Here is a 14610-nt window from a genome sequence, read left to right as displayed (position 1 = left end):
GACTTTGGAGACACTGATGTGGCTGGGACCACGAAACAGTCTAAGTTGCTTGAGCAGACACACTTGTTTCCCTGGGCTACAACAGTAAGGTAACAGAAGGGCTCTTCTCCCAGTTGTGCCCCCAGTGGTGTGCTGAAGGCACACTGGGTGCCACTGCACGTGAGCCCAGCTAAGTGTGAAACTTGGCTTAGTCTAAGGAGGGAGAGGAAAAAACCCAACAGTTAAACAAACGTTTTTTTATTTTCTCTAAGGATGTGGTGGAGCTAAGCCAAAGCGTGTATTTGTACTGCTTCGCCTAAGGCAGCATAAGCACCTTCTCTGGTGAATCACTAGGTCCTCAAAGCTTTTGCTCCTCATAACTGAATGCCAAGTATCCTGGGGAAATGTTGCTGGGTACTAGGGCACTGTGACACTGCTGGGCTAGTGCAGGATGTGTGTCCGTGGCTGAGGGTCTGCAGGATTCGGCCCCAAGCTCCCCAGGATGATGACATTTGGGATCTAATCCAAAGTCTCTGTCTTCACTGTGCCCCGGTTTACCTCAGTTTTTCTGCCTAGTGCTCTTTTCTCATCTTCCAAAGAGCATTTTCCTAACCTCTTGCCCAGTATCTCTCAGGAAGCTGGTGACAGTGGTTCCTCACTGTTCAAGGGCCAGCATGAGCTGGATGCTGGCAGGCAGCTGCACAGGATAGCTTTCGAGATGAAGGAAGACAGAGATGGGCAGAAGATTGCTGCCACCATGATGCTATGGACAAGTCACACATGGTAAGGTTTGGAAACAAAAAATTCTGCAAGATGGAGAAAAGAGGGGCAGGGGCAAACCCACTCAGATGAATTTGAGGTTTCCTTGCACCTACATACAGTAGATAAAGACCCAGCTCAACTGTTTTGATGCTAATTGCCTGGCTGCTTTAATTGGGTATAGGCTTCTAAGTCCTAAAGAAGCTGTGTGACAGGACAAACTGGTATTTACCTCTTTTCTCCTATTTATCTCTTATCTTTGCTTGCCCAGTACTGTACAGTCAGTACATACATTCCCATACATAAGAATTGTCCACACAGCTGACAGATTTTATTGCAAGAAGAACAAGTAACATTTTACATCTGAAGTTACTGTTCAGATTCTGATTTGAGGCAAAGCTATCCTAGCCTGAGTTCAGTTTCTGCTCCAGGAAATGCCTCCAAGGCACTGATAACCATCAGCAGCAACCAGATAATGACATCTGAGCTGCAGGGCTACTCATTGCCAGTCCAATGACTGCACTTGGAAACCCGACGGCCTCTGACAATGTGACACTTGCATCACCCACGCAGTGCAGTGTCCCTCTGGACTTGCTGAGGTGGTCTCCTGCTGTAACAACACACAGAGCAAGAGTATTGGTTTGCAGTGTTTTGAGCTGGGAGGTTATGAGCATGGCTGAGGACAACGTAGCTTTCCAAGATAGGTCGTGGCACATCAGGCTTCCTGATGCAGTCCATGCCAAGGGACTGGCGTACAGACAGATGCAGAGCTGCTGTCTTCAGTCTTCTTCTCCCTTTCTCCTTGCTGTCCAAGATGACAGAATAGGAACGCCATGGGGAGCAAAACCCACCCCCACTGCTTCTGAGCACCACACTGTCCAGTGAGTTAGTTTTAGGTGGAGCACCAGGTTTGCAGGCAGGCCCAGCAAACCGCCAGAAGTCAGGAGCAGAATGCTGTGTGGTGTAGAGCCAGCATGTGGTCCCAGGCTAAGGCTGGCTGTGCACTTGCACCAATATACTGACATACCAACCTGGCTCCACTGGTGTGCCTCTGAGCCAGTGGAGCAAATTCCTGCTAATGAAGTTGCACGTTACCTTGCAGCCACCCCTGTTACAACCAGAAAAACATTGCCTCAGCCTCCTTATCTCAGCCCCTGGTAGGGCTTTGTATTGAGAGAGCTCAGGTTCTGTCCCCCATCCCCATTACAGCTTCAATGATGTGAAAGCAGAGAGCTAGCAATGGAAGCTAGTGAAATCACACTGAAATCAGGCACCTCTTCAAGCCATTTACCACATCACGAGGCAGGATGAATCAATAACATACATTGAGCTGGGAAAATTAATCTGCATCCAGAGCATCATAACAAATTAAAAGGAAATAAAATCAGTACAATTCCACTGGCTCTCATTACTATCACAGTGGAGAGTAATTAAAATCCATGGGCCAAATCCAATGCTGGAAGAACTCTGCTCTAGCCAAATACTCTGTACAAGGGCACTGCTTTCTCCAGATGCTGTGTTGCAAACAGCAGCAGGAATGGCAAATGAGCAGAGAGCATAGTGCAGGGTAAAAGGAACCCATTTAGGAGTCAGGCATTCTGTTTCTTGATCTTCCTCACCCAGAGTCATGCTGCACACCTGCTGCTTTGGTGCTTGATGGGCTGTATCTCAAAAGCTCCGGGCATTTGTATGGGGGCTGCTACTCTGACTACAAGGCCTTCAGAAGCCAACACACAACTGCCATTCATCAGCCTTGCCTAACACCCCCCTTTTGCCTCTTTCCTGTTCCACTGCCCCCTCCAAGCTCTTCTCTCATCTCTACTCCTCAGCACAGCCACCCCTGCTGCCCCCTCTCTTCTTTCCTACATGAACTCCTTTTCCCTACCACAGAGCACCCTTTGCTATCCTGTTGCCTGACGAGGCCCTCAACCCATTTTTCTGTGCTTTCCCGGCTGTTTGCATGTGACCAGAAATAACTAAAGCACTGTGTAGACAAGCAATAACTATGTTCCTTGAGAATGTGTTTATATGGCAACCAGGTAAGACAGAACCTGGAATAAAGGGGCAGAAGATCCTCCCTGAAAGACATGACTGGTTTTGGAGGCACTTTTGTTTAGCAGGCCTAGTTCTCATAGCCAGGAATGGAACGGCAGCTCTTACCATACCTGCTGGAAGGTGTCCTGACACTCAAGTGGCAGATCAACCAACCTTAATCTTAAAAAGCTGATCAGCTCAGGGGCTGCTTATCAGTAAGGAAGGCTTCCATGGCCCACTCCTTCCTCTTTCAAAACCAAATTTTCTTTTTCTTACTTTTTTTTCGCCTGTGACTTTGGCTGATGTTTGTTCTCAATGATACGGAGCTTTCAGAGAAGACAAGCTACTGATTTGTGAGATCCCCCCAGCACAGGTATGGCTTCAGCAAACCAATTTGCAAACTGAAGTATAGCCCTTAAACAAGGAAGAGGACTACCGCACTGGGGCTCACATTCAGGTTATCTTGTGTTGCAGAAACCTGAACCCTCATTGTCCACAGAGACTAGAGCTGTTGCAACAACTGTGCTAAAAAATAGGGCACATCAGAGCAAAACAGTTAAGTACCGCACACTAGGACTCCTGAGGGAATGCTCTCAGGTCGTCTTGTAATTGAGAGGTCTTGGACGAGTTCAGGCCTGAGGTTTCTTCAGGTTAAACTACCCCAGCACGGATTAGCAGTGGAACTGTTTTGATCTTTTATGAGAAGCAGTTACCTCCCTGGCTCCTGAAAGGCACTTTCTTGAAAGAGGTCTTTCAAGAGGAACCTCCTCTTGAAAGGGGTTGCTTCTGCCTACTCCTAAGAAACAGGCTGGAAGGATCAGCTGCCCTACCATGAATGACAGTACTTCAGCACAGAGCTGATCCCCAGGCATTGATGTCCTTTTAGTCCAGAGGGCTCAGCTTCAACCAAGTAGCATCACTGAAGGTGCTAATTCTGCTCCCATCAAACTTTGAACCACTGCTTTGCTCGTACACCTCTCTGAAGGGTGGATTTATTGAGCAAGATGACCGAGATACAAACATGCTTAAGATGAGCAAGAACTCGATTAGATGGAACGGTAGGTGAACTGTCCTTGAGACAAGCTACAAAGCCAGAAGATAAATCTGTCAACAGCAGCTCTAACTGGCTGTGACACTAGAAACTAATGTCTACCACTTCTGCGCTAGGTCTGAATGCAGCTGTCTCTCCCCAGTGTCTGAAAGTCTTCAATTCCCTTCTTCCTGGGGGAAGAACCTTGCATGAAAAGTTCAGCTGTGTGTACTCTGAGTCTTGTGAACCACTTGCTTGTGGTCAAACCCACTGTCATCTTTCAGTCACTAACTGACTTCGGACTCCTAAACATGCCTACAGAAACAGGCAGATCGCTGTGCTGCAAACAAATGAGTTTTGACAGGACAGTGACAATACTGCTCCCAGATGCTGAGGAAGCCACAGGATAGGCTGCACAGTGTCTGACTGGAGCAGCTCTAGCACTGCATCCACAGCTATTGCAGTATCTGGCTGCTTCTGCAAGCACTGACAAAGAACCAAACCTGTAAACTCCCACCAGCATCTGCTGAAGATTCATATCCCAAGGGAAAAATGGATTTTTGCTTACACGTATCTTTAAGCATTGCTGCAGCAGAGAAGACAAGGGCGTAGACACTCTTTCTAGCTAAGAACACAAAGACATGCTTTTTCTTATAAGGAAATAATGTACTGCTGCTCCTTGACTTCCTGTCTCGGACAGGAGATGGAGAAGGATTTCAGAAGTTTCAGTTTCTTTAATTCCTTCCTGGAAAGAAGTATTTAGGACAGGTACCATTTAATTGCTGTTCAGGTTATTTCTCGAAGGTGAGGGAACTGTCTCAAACACAGGTTCCAAAAGGTCTGCAGAGAGCCCAGGGCTGTTCCAGGCCCTGAATTGTTACATGGAAAAATGAGTATCAGGAGACAGTGGAGATTTTTTTTTTCCTCTTTTTCCCCTTGTATTTCACCTTGAAGCAGCTGTTGGCAAAGCCAGAAAACTCCTCTGCCCCTCAGTGTATTCAACACAGCCTTGGCAAAGGGGCTGCAGTCTGTCATCTCATTAATAAGGGAATTGCCTAATTCTCCAGCTACTCTTATTACCTCAGCCTGAGGGTCCCAGCTTTCCATAACTAATTCCTGAAATCACAGACTGTTCACTGTCCTTGAGCATCAGACTGCTGCTCCTCATGTAATTGATGGTGTCTGCTTGGTGACACAGGTTTTCCCAGGGCCCTCCCTGAGCACGGATGGGACTGTGGACACAGCTGCTGACCCCAGCACTCCCGTGCAGTTCCTGGAGCTACTCACCCTTTGTGGCTGTAATTCACAGCCGAGAGTTTGAAAATAGCAAATGCTGCCTGGCACTCTGCAGTGGCACAGGGCTGGCTGAGCAGCTCTGACGCCTGGGCAGTAGGCTGGCAGCGGTACTGCAATCCATCCCTAGCAGCAGAAGAGATCCCTCACCCTGTGAAGGATCCAAAAGCTGTGGAGCTCCCTCCCTCCTTTCACATCCTACCTGATCTACCAAGGGTCCTACAAAGCCTAGGGATCTGCGGTGCCTCCCAGCTGTCATTTAATTTTCCCTCCATCGTCACATACGTTCTCAGCCTACCTTCCTTGTGCCCATGCACCCATTTTCTATTCTGTCATTATAATCCTGCCAGCCCTGTCCATTCTCCCAGGACTCAGAGCTGAAGGTGCTCCTATGCTGGAAGGGGATAATGGCTGCCAGAAACCAGCCATAAGGGCTGCTGTGAACTGCAAAGCAGCTGGAAGCTGAGGCTGAGCTAATTATGAAGCAGGGCCTGTGAAACTTGCGGAGATTCAGGCCAGAGGCGCCCAGTTTATTCAGAGACAAACAGGCACAGCCTTTGAATGTCAGCAGGTGACGTGCAAGCAGGAAAGTCACGAAGCTGTGGACAGTTTTACAGTTTTGGCTTACAGAGTGCTGCATGTGATGCCTCCTCATCTCACAAACACCCACGACTGCTGCTACAAAGCTGCTCTGGACAAGGAGAACATGCTCACGCGCTGCAGTGGCAGCTAAGGAGATCTTAATGCTGATTTCAAGGCCTAGATTTCTGCAGAGTACAGGCAGGTAACAGCTTTTCTCAGAGGTCAAGAAGGTGCTACAGTAGGACAGGCTACGAATTCAGATCATGGCAAGGTGGAAAAACCCAAAGTTTTTCCTGTTTCTTTTGTGATACAGGTTGGTCTTTTCCCCCCCTAGAGCTTGCCTAAAAGGTAACTGCACCAATGATAAATAAAAACTGGATTGTGTCTTCTAGTAATACATTTCTTCTTCATGGTTTAAAACTGGCCCATACAGAAGCAGCAGAAAGAATTACTTTGGAAGTCCATGGTTTTGTAATCAGAGCCTCCCTTTCAATTAGTCATACTGTAAATACAATAATTCCATCAATACTATGGGACAGTCATGCCGCATTTGTACCAACATAAACGAGTGCTAATGTGCCATAGAGCTAATCTGATATGACAGTAATTGGCTGATGCCCAGCCATGGAGGCCCTGGAGCTGTGCTTGCTCTCTCTTCTCTACACGAGCTGTCCTCTGAAAGGAAACAAACTGTCTTGCCTGACAGCAATGAACAATGCTCCTTGTAACTTCAGCACCAAGGTGGCTGGGGTTGGGGGAATGGTATTTAAAATTGAACTTGATCTCCTACAAACTTTAATATTAAGAAAACAAGATTTCTAGAACACCATGTAAAACCAGATCAGGCTTGCAAGCACCAGTAGATATTAAACCCAGAAAAGCCATAAAAGCATCCAATCTGCTCCTTCCCATCCCCCTGGAACTACTGGGAGCTGTACATCATCACCTACTGTGCAGTAGGCTTCTCTTACACAGATGAAGTTTAACAAGCTTAAAACTTTGTAAATGCTTTGAGCTACCATTATTGTTTGGTGCAGTGCTTTACAGACAGCAAGGGCAGCAAGCTCGAAATCTGAGGCTGCAGTTGGGGTTCCCCAGTTAAAGGCCTTAAAGATCAACACCAGCAATGCCGAAGGATGGGAACTAGATCTCAAACATAGCCCACCTCCTGTTTGGGCCATGAAAGCAAGTGGACAGACTCAAAACCAGGCTAGAACCAGGGGTCTTCAGAGTTACAGTCACAACAGGAGCCGCTTATTTTGGTTTTGGAAAAATGCCTTTCAAAGAGAATCTTAGTGAGGAGAGACCTTCTCTCATTTGTGATGAAGTCTGACAAAGAACTCATGGCAGATATGTAGGCTTTCTGTATTTAGCTCATCAGCTCTGTGCACGCTTTGCTGTCTGGCTGTACAGTGCCTTGCCTAACGCACCCTCATCCATGATGAAGCTCTTCGGTTCTACCCCAGTACAAACCAAAGAACAACCAGAGACTTGTTTTAATCAGAAACCATTCTTCTCAACGGTGTGGCACTGAAGGCACACACTTTTCTGCAATATGCAAGAGCAATATTTCAAAGTCCCAAAGCATACATGGCCTGTTAGTGCCCGCAACAGCTCCTGGAGCAGCCAGTGAGAATTTTGTTAGAGCAGGTGGGGAAGAGCTCCCTAAACAGAGGAAACAGAGGACTTAGGATCTGTGAGATGATGACTTCAGTTCTAGGTCTGACTTAAATCTTTCCAGGACTCTGATCTGCTCCTCCATCTGTAAAATAGGCTCCCAGTCTTAATTGATGTCTGTGTAGCATTTTGACAGCCATGAAAGAACGAAACCATTACCAAGGCCCCAGGCTTTACCAGAATGCCAACAAACGATGGAGAGTTGTTTATAATGCTTTTCAGTAGCACAATGACTGGGAAATAAGGGAAGACAAAAGTGTAGATGTACCCAGTGCTGCTTTGCTGCAGTGTAAATACAATGGTAGGAACAGGTTTTATAGATTTCCCTCCAGGGAATTCTATTATAGCTACTATTTTCAATTATGCAGCAAACCTTGTGCCTCTATGGATTCAAACAGATGTCCTTGCTAATAGCTCAGGTACGAAAACCTATTACAAATTTGGGAAAATGCATCCTGGAGTTGAAAACGTTACGAATCACATGGAAACGAACTGAGAAATGACTCGCTTGCACCCCGCAGGTTTAAAGAGCTAGGTGCTGCTCAGCTGCCCCTTACGACAATTAAAACTCAGCCTAATACCGTACCAGCACACAATACTCCACCTTGCACGGCACAAAAGCCCTATGGCATCTAAGAGGCTCTAGCACGCCGATTTGCAAAGTTGCCCCTGCGGCTGCTGTTCTAGGACCCGGAGGGAAAGAGCCGGGCCGTTCCTGCGGAGCGCTGCGCACGGAGGGCAGCAGCCAACGACTCGCCCGCAGCAGAGCAGAGCGCTTCAGGCCGCTCTTCTGCAACCGCAGGGGCCATGGCCGAGCGCTGGGAGCGCGGAGCCAGCGAAGGCAGGGAGCGGGGGCATGCGGGACCCCGGCCGCGAGCAGGTGTCAGCGTGGCAGGGGTTGGAAAGCGTGTGCGCGTCCCCGCTCCCGCAGCGCAGCCGGGACGGGCGCGGCGCTACCCGTTGTGCCCGGGGCAGGCAGAGGGGCCCGGGCAACGGCACCCAACGGACACATAGATACGTGAAATAGATACATGAAAGGCTGCGCCCGGCTCCGCCGCGCAGCGGGGCAGGAGCCGGGCAGAGGCGCGGGGGTCCCCGCCTGCCCGGCGGCACGCAGCCATTTGCCTTTGTTGCAGCCCCGCGCCCGAACGGAGCGGCGCCGGCGCGGGGCTGGGGCTGCCCCCCGCGCGCAGGGCCGCTCTTCCCTGAGGGGAACTGCCCTCGCGGCACGGCGGAGGGGGCCGCGCCGCGGCGGCAGCCGCCGAGAGGGACCCGCCCGCACCTGCCTACCTGCGGAGCCCGTCCGGGACGCGCCGCCTTCCGCCTTTGTTGTGCATGCCCCGGCCGCACCGAGCCGCCGGCCCGCCGCCGCCCGCCCCCTCTTGCGCCCGCCGCGCCGCGCCGCGCCGCGGACAGGCCCCGGCTTAGCCCGTCACCACGGCAACGGCGGGCGCGCGGCGGCGGCGCTTGCGGCGCGGGTGGGGAAACGGCCGCGGGGCCGCGCCCGCCGCGCGCCCCCGGAGGGCAGTGCGGGGCTGTGGCAGCAGCCGCCCCGCCGTCCCCCCGCAGCCCTGCGCGCCTCCTTGCCCGGTGTGCCTGCGGTTTCCCAGCCTGGCGTGGGTTATCTCCCGGCCTCCGCTTACCGTGCTCGGCATCCCTCGTATTCCACACTCGGTAGCTTTTCCTGAGGTTGAGCACCTCGAAGTCCCGAGCACCTGCTCACGGGCTGCACGCTCTTCCTTCCTACAGCAGGCACGGCTCTGGTGACTTCGGTGGCTATCCTCCCGTCACAGGTTTTACACATAACGGGCGGTTTCACTGAAACCAGCGGAGCTGCTCAGAGAATAAAGCCAAGGCAATGGTAATGCCTCCGTGTTCCCCTGCTCCTGAGCGTGGAAATGAGTTGTATCCTGCATTCAAAGGCCTTTAATTTGTTATTCATTTTTGGAGTAGCAGTGCCAATTTGGATGCCTCTTCCCTTTCAGACAGTAAGGACTTGGCAAACTCCGTGGTTGCTTTGATTGTTTCTAGGATTAAGTGTTGCAGTTCACTGGCTCTACCGTGTAACGCTGGATTGAGCTGCGACTTACTATCTATCTTGTATGTGTGTATGTTCACCTTGTTCTGAACAGGCAGGTTCTGGATTGGTGAGACATGTTAAATGAAGTTTCCCTGATAAGATTTACTCCTTTTCATGGGTTTTATTAAGGAGGTAAAGAGATTGCTTCTGTTTGAGGACATAATTAAATACAGAAGAACTAAATTCTGCAGAGAAAAACTGAATTCAGAAAGAAATAAGAGCATGGCAATCCTAAGCTCTTTCTGTGTGTCCAACATCTGATTATACAAATGTCAAACTCCCATTTCACCTTCGCAGAAAGGGATTTCAGTAGCTCTGGGTTCACACAACATCCTCCACTGAGGCTCTTAAATTACAAAGGCACCACACAAAGCCTCCTCAGTAAGCGTCGTCTGAGAGAGGAAAGGACAGAGGCAGAGACAGAATGTGCTCAATGTCACAGAGGAGTCCTCCAGCATAGCTGGGAAGAATTGCCGGGGCTGTGGTATCCTGATGGCAGTTCTGGATGTTGCATCCTGTCGTCGGAAGGCAGTGGGAGCATCTCCATCCCTGCCTTCAGGGAGGGCAGGGGAGAGTGGCCAGAAGGCACCCATCCTTTAATTGCTCTTGGTAAATTTGGGCCCTTATATCATTTGTTTAGTAAACAATCTCTTTATTAACAAGTTTTTCACTGTGTGCAAGGATGCCTGGAGGATGACCCAGTGTTACTGTGCACAAAGAGCCTTGAGACCTATTGCAATGATCTTTGCAGCTCCCTTTACAAAGAGCTGCCTCCTTTTGTGATGCATGCTAATTTATAGTAGCCCCAGTTTCACTTCTTGGAGAAAGCTTTCATTTCTCCTTGTACTTGATGTATGTGATAATCTGTGGAGAGCAGATGTCAGTGCCAGTTTCTGCTTCCATGGAAATCAGCAGTAGAAGACTGGGAGAGGAGCAGTGAAATAGCATTGGAGCTATCTCCTGTCAGCAGCTAGGAGAGCTCAGAAGCTCCTCTTACAGCCAGGAGATGCCCTTGGATTTAGCAGCATAGTCTCAAGCGCATGCCTGTGTCTCTACTGGAGATGAGCATCCTGTTGTTTGCAGAGTCTGGTTACAGCTAAAGCTGAGGGAAAAAAAAGTATCTGCCTGCATAAACAGGAATTTTCCTCCATTGCAGGAGCCAGCAGAGCACACTGCTTTTTCTCCAGCTCCAGAAGGGCAGAGTGATTTTTTTATTGTTGCTTTGCTGCCTTCTTCCTGCTCCATGATTCCAGTGGCACCTTCAGCAGAAGAACAGTCATCGTCCCTTCTTTTTTATCCATATCCATCAGAGCATTTTGTTTTTCAGATTGTTTGCTGCTGCTGAAGCTGCAGCAACAATGCTCCCATATAGCTTTACTTACGAGAGGGAAGAAACAAAACCACATGACAAATTGGTCCAATTTATCAGAGCAACAGAAACCTGCAATTCAGCTAAATCGCCCCCACAGGCCAGCTTAGATGGCATCAATATTTAACGACCTGAGCTCCACGGCCTTCACAGCTCCGGCTTCACCGCTGCCCCTTCTCATGTCACAGCATGCCCCCCACATTTGTCACTCCAGCAGCAACAGTGGCAGAGCCCAGAGCTGCTGGGCATGACCAAATTCTGCCCCTTTCCTACCGGGCTGACCACCTGTGTTGCATGCTTGTGCCTGAGTAACAGTTCCCAGCTTTCTGGGTGTGCTTGTGGTCTATGGCAAACAGACAGGCAGGAGCAGGGTTGGACCCATCTTGGCTCTGGGCCTCTCCTACAGTCTTTTTTTGGGTGATTGTGTGACCCAGATGGGACTGCTCACCTGGTAGTGGGGTGGAGATGGTTTCTGTTCAGCTATCTACATCTGTTCTCATTATTCAGGCAGGGGTATTTTATCCCAGAAGGAGCTGCAGTGAAATAAATTGCCAGAGGAAGATGAGGGGGAATGAGGAAAAGGAGGATGAGCCAAGCTGTGCCAAATCTCATTCACCTGTGAGCAAAGGGGGACAAGCAGATTTGCTCGGGGATCTCTTTTTGCTTGACCCAGGCTCCAAGCTGGCTACAGTAACCAGCATTTGAGAGCACTTCCCAGCTCTGCCCTGGCATGCTGCAGTGACTCCTTTCTGGCTTGCTTTTGCTTGAGACAGTAACAGGAGCAAGCGATAGGTTATAAAATTATATACGGCCAAGGCATGTTCCCTCACAGCTTTCTTGCCTCAGTTTCCATGGTCTGCAAAATGAAGATCGTAGAACTATAGACTGGTTTGGGTTGGAAGGGACCTTAAAGACCACCTAGTTCCAAACCCTTTGCCATGGGGCAGAGACACCTTCTACTAGACAAGGTTGCTCCAAGCCCTGTCCAGTCTAGCCTTGAACATTGTCAGGGATAGGGCAGCCACAGCTTCTCTGGGCAACCTGTGCCAGTGTCTCACCACCCTCATAGTAAACAATATCCTTCTACTATCTAATCTAAATCTACCCTCTTCCAGTTTAAATGACTGAGATCTCCTGGTGACGAGCACAACGTAAGAAGAGGCATTTTTATTTACTATGGCAGCGGCAAAATTTGTGCAGCTGGACTGGTAATAAACAACCCAGCAACCTGAATTCCTCCAGCAAGACTGCACCTTTCACCAGGCTCCATGTTCACTTAAAAACACCCATTATCCAGAAAATTGCATATTCCAAAGGGGAAGTTCATTATCCACTCCAATGGCAGTGAGTGGCAGAGACCATTACAACAAATGTCTTTTTGGTAAGATGGCTCTATAATTCACTTGGTTTTTAACAGTGGCCAGGGGGCTCATCTCTTTATATAAAATACATTTAGCAAAGCACCTCTGTCAACATCCCCCTGTGCTAAAGAGCTGTTGTAATGAGGGTGGTTAGGAAAAAACATATCAGGAGAGGCTGCTCTCTCAAAATAGTTTGGTTTGGTGGCTGCTCAGCACAGGGGACTATGAGGGGACATGCAGTGGACTCATGTTATTTGCAAGGGAACAGCCAGCTTGCTGCAGCTCATCCAGAGATGTTGGGCTTTTTCCAGTGCCAGAGCTTGGCAGCCGTTGTGGGGCAGCTTCCATCCATCCCCTGGAGCACTTGGGGACTGCCCCTGGCCCCTCCACTCTCCTGGTTGTAGAGCTCCTGTGTTGTTACAGGCATGGAAGAAAACTAGTAGCAGGACTGTGCAGAACAGCATGTGACTTCACAGGCACGTGTGAGTATCCTGGCACATACTTAATGGATTGTTCCAGGAGTCACCTCCCCAAGAAAGGAACTGAGAGCCAATTCAGTGCCTTCCAAATCACAGCTCTATTAAAAAAATTAACAAGAGCACAGCTCTTCCTCTTGGCAGCTGTCCAGTTATTAATTTCAATTTATCAGATGCATCTGAATGTGCTTGGGCTTCTGCCTGCTAGTTCTATTTGTTTTCCATTCTTTTCTGCTAAAATTAAAACTCAAAACCTTCTAGAGAGAGTGCAAAACAAACATGCTGAACCAGTATTGCTGCCCACATGTAAACTGGCAGAAATCACTGCGCTTCCTCCTCCTCTGCAGTGAGGTCTAATTCTTCAGACTCCAGGAGCCTGTCACCTCAAAAGTAGCACAGGTAGCAGCCACGCAGCTGCAGCCTTGCCTTCTCCTTTCTTTCCGGGTACCTCGATAAGCAGCAAGCAGCCTTTGGCCATTAACTGTAGGGTTTTCTGGTGTACTGGTATCCTGCTACTGTGCTGTTGTGAAACCCCACTTGGAGTACTACATCCAGCTCTGAAGCCCCAACATAAAGAGGACGTGGACCTGTTGGAATGAGGCCAGAGAAGGGCCATGAAGATGATTAGAGGGCTGGGACACTTCTATGAAGACAGGCTGAAGGAGATAGGTTGTTCAGCCTGGGGAAGGCTCCAGGGAGATCTTAGAACAGCTTCCAATACCTAAAACAGGCCTACAAGAAAGCTGGAGAGGGACTTTTTACAAGCGCATGTAGTGACAGAACAAGGGGGAATAGCCTTAAACTGGAAGAAGGTATTTAGAGATTTATATTAGATAATATAAATAATATATTAGATATATTAGGAAGAAATTCTTCATTATGAAAGTGGTGGGGTACTGGCACAGGTTGCCCAGAGAAGCTGTGGCTGCCCCATCCCTGGCAGCATTCAAGGCCAGGTTGGATGGGGCTTGGAGCAACCTGATCTAGTGGAAGGCGTGGGACATGATTCTATGCTAAAACACACATAATCCAAGAATACGGATTTTTTTTTTTTCCTTCCCTTGCTTTTTCCCTTGTAGCTATCAAGAGGCTGATACAGGTTCTTCAGGCCAAACTTTGCCTGTGCTAACCAGAGTTAGCCATTCTACCCTGCTGTTAACACTCAGCCTGCCTAGTGCTTGCTTCATAGAATCATAGAAAAGTTAGGGTTGGAAAGGACCTTAAGATCATCAAGTTCCAACCCCCTTGCCATGGGCAGGGACACCTCACACTAAACTATGTCACCCAAGGCTCTGTCCAACCTGGCCTTGAACACCGCCAGGAATGGAGCTTTCACAGCTTCCCTGGGCAACCCATTCCAGTGCCTCACCACCCTAACAGTAAAGAACTTCCTCCTTATATCTAATCTAAACTTCCCCTGTTTAAGTTTGAACCCATTACCCCTTGTCCTATCACTACAGTCCCTAATGAAGAGTCCCTCCCCAGCATCCTTACAGGCCCCCTTCAGATACTGGAAGGCTGCTATGAGGTCTCCATGCAGCCTTTTCTTCCCCAGGCTCAACAGCCCCAACTTTCTCATCCTGTCTTCATATGGGAGGTGCTCCAGTCCCCTGATCATCCTCGTGGCCCTCCTCTGGACTTGCGCAAACAATTCCATGTCCTTTTTATTGAGGACACCAGAACTGCACACAATACTCCAAGTGAGGTCTCATGAGAGCAGAGTAGAGGGGCAGGATCACCTCCTTCGACCTACTGGTCACGCTCCTTTTGATGCAGCCCAGGATATGGCTGGCCTTCTGGGCTGTGAGCGCACACTGAAGCCGGCTCACGTTCAGTTTCTCATTGCTTGACTTCTTGTTGGTGTCTTGGTCTGTTTTGAACCCATCTTCATCTCAAAGCACACCACCTTATTAAAGGCCTCGCTATAAAAGCCCAGGCTTTTACAATGGCATCATTCTTTATGCATCCGA

The 14610-nt window shown here is 49.2% G+C and overlaps 1 protein-coding gene across 2 annotated transcripts in view; it reads right to left on the bottom strand.

Annotated features, from left to right (window-relative positions):
• Window positions 1–9107, bottom strand: part of LOC136010372 (uncharacterized) — a 44343-nt gene extending 35236 nt beyond the window's left edge. Inside the window, exon 1 of one of the 2 annotated variants that reach the window (XM_065671463.1) lies at window positions 8998–9107. The gene's annotated coding sequence lies outside the window, so the exon portion shown is untranslated. Of the gene's footprint in view, window positions 1–8644; window positions 8732–8997 lie in introns of those variants that run through there. The other variant, XM_065671462.1, reaches the window with a different exon arrangement.
• Window positions 9108–14610: the final 5503 nt, after the last annotated feature.

The sequence above is a fragment of the Lathamus discolor genome, chromosome 3 (genome assembly GCF_037157495.1).
Source record: "Lathamus discolor isolate bLatDis1 chromosome 3, bLatDis1.hap1, whole genome shotgun sequence".
NCBI lineage: Eukaryota > Metazoa > Chordata > Aves > Psittaciformes > Psittacidae > Lathamus > Lathamus discolor.
Note: the sequence above shows the minus strand (reverse complement) of the source record. Positions and strands in the feature narration are given on the sequence as shown.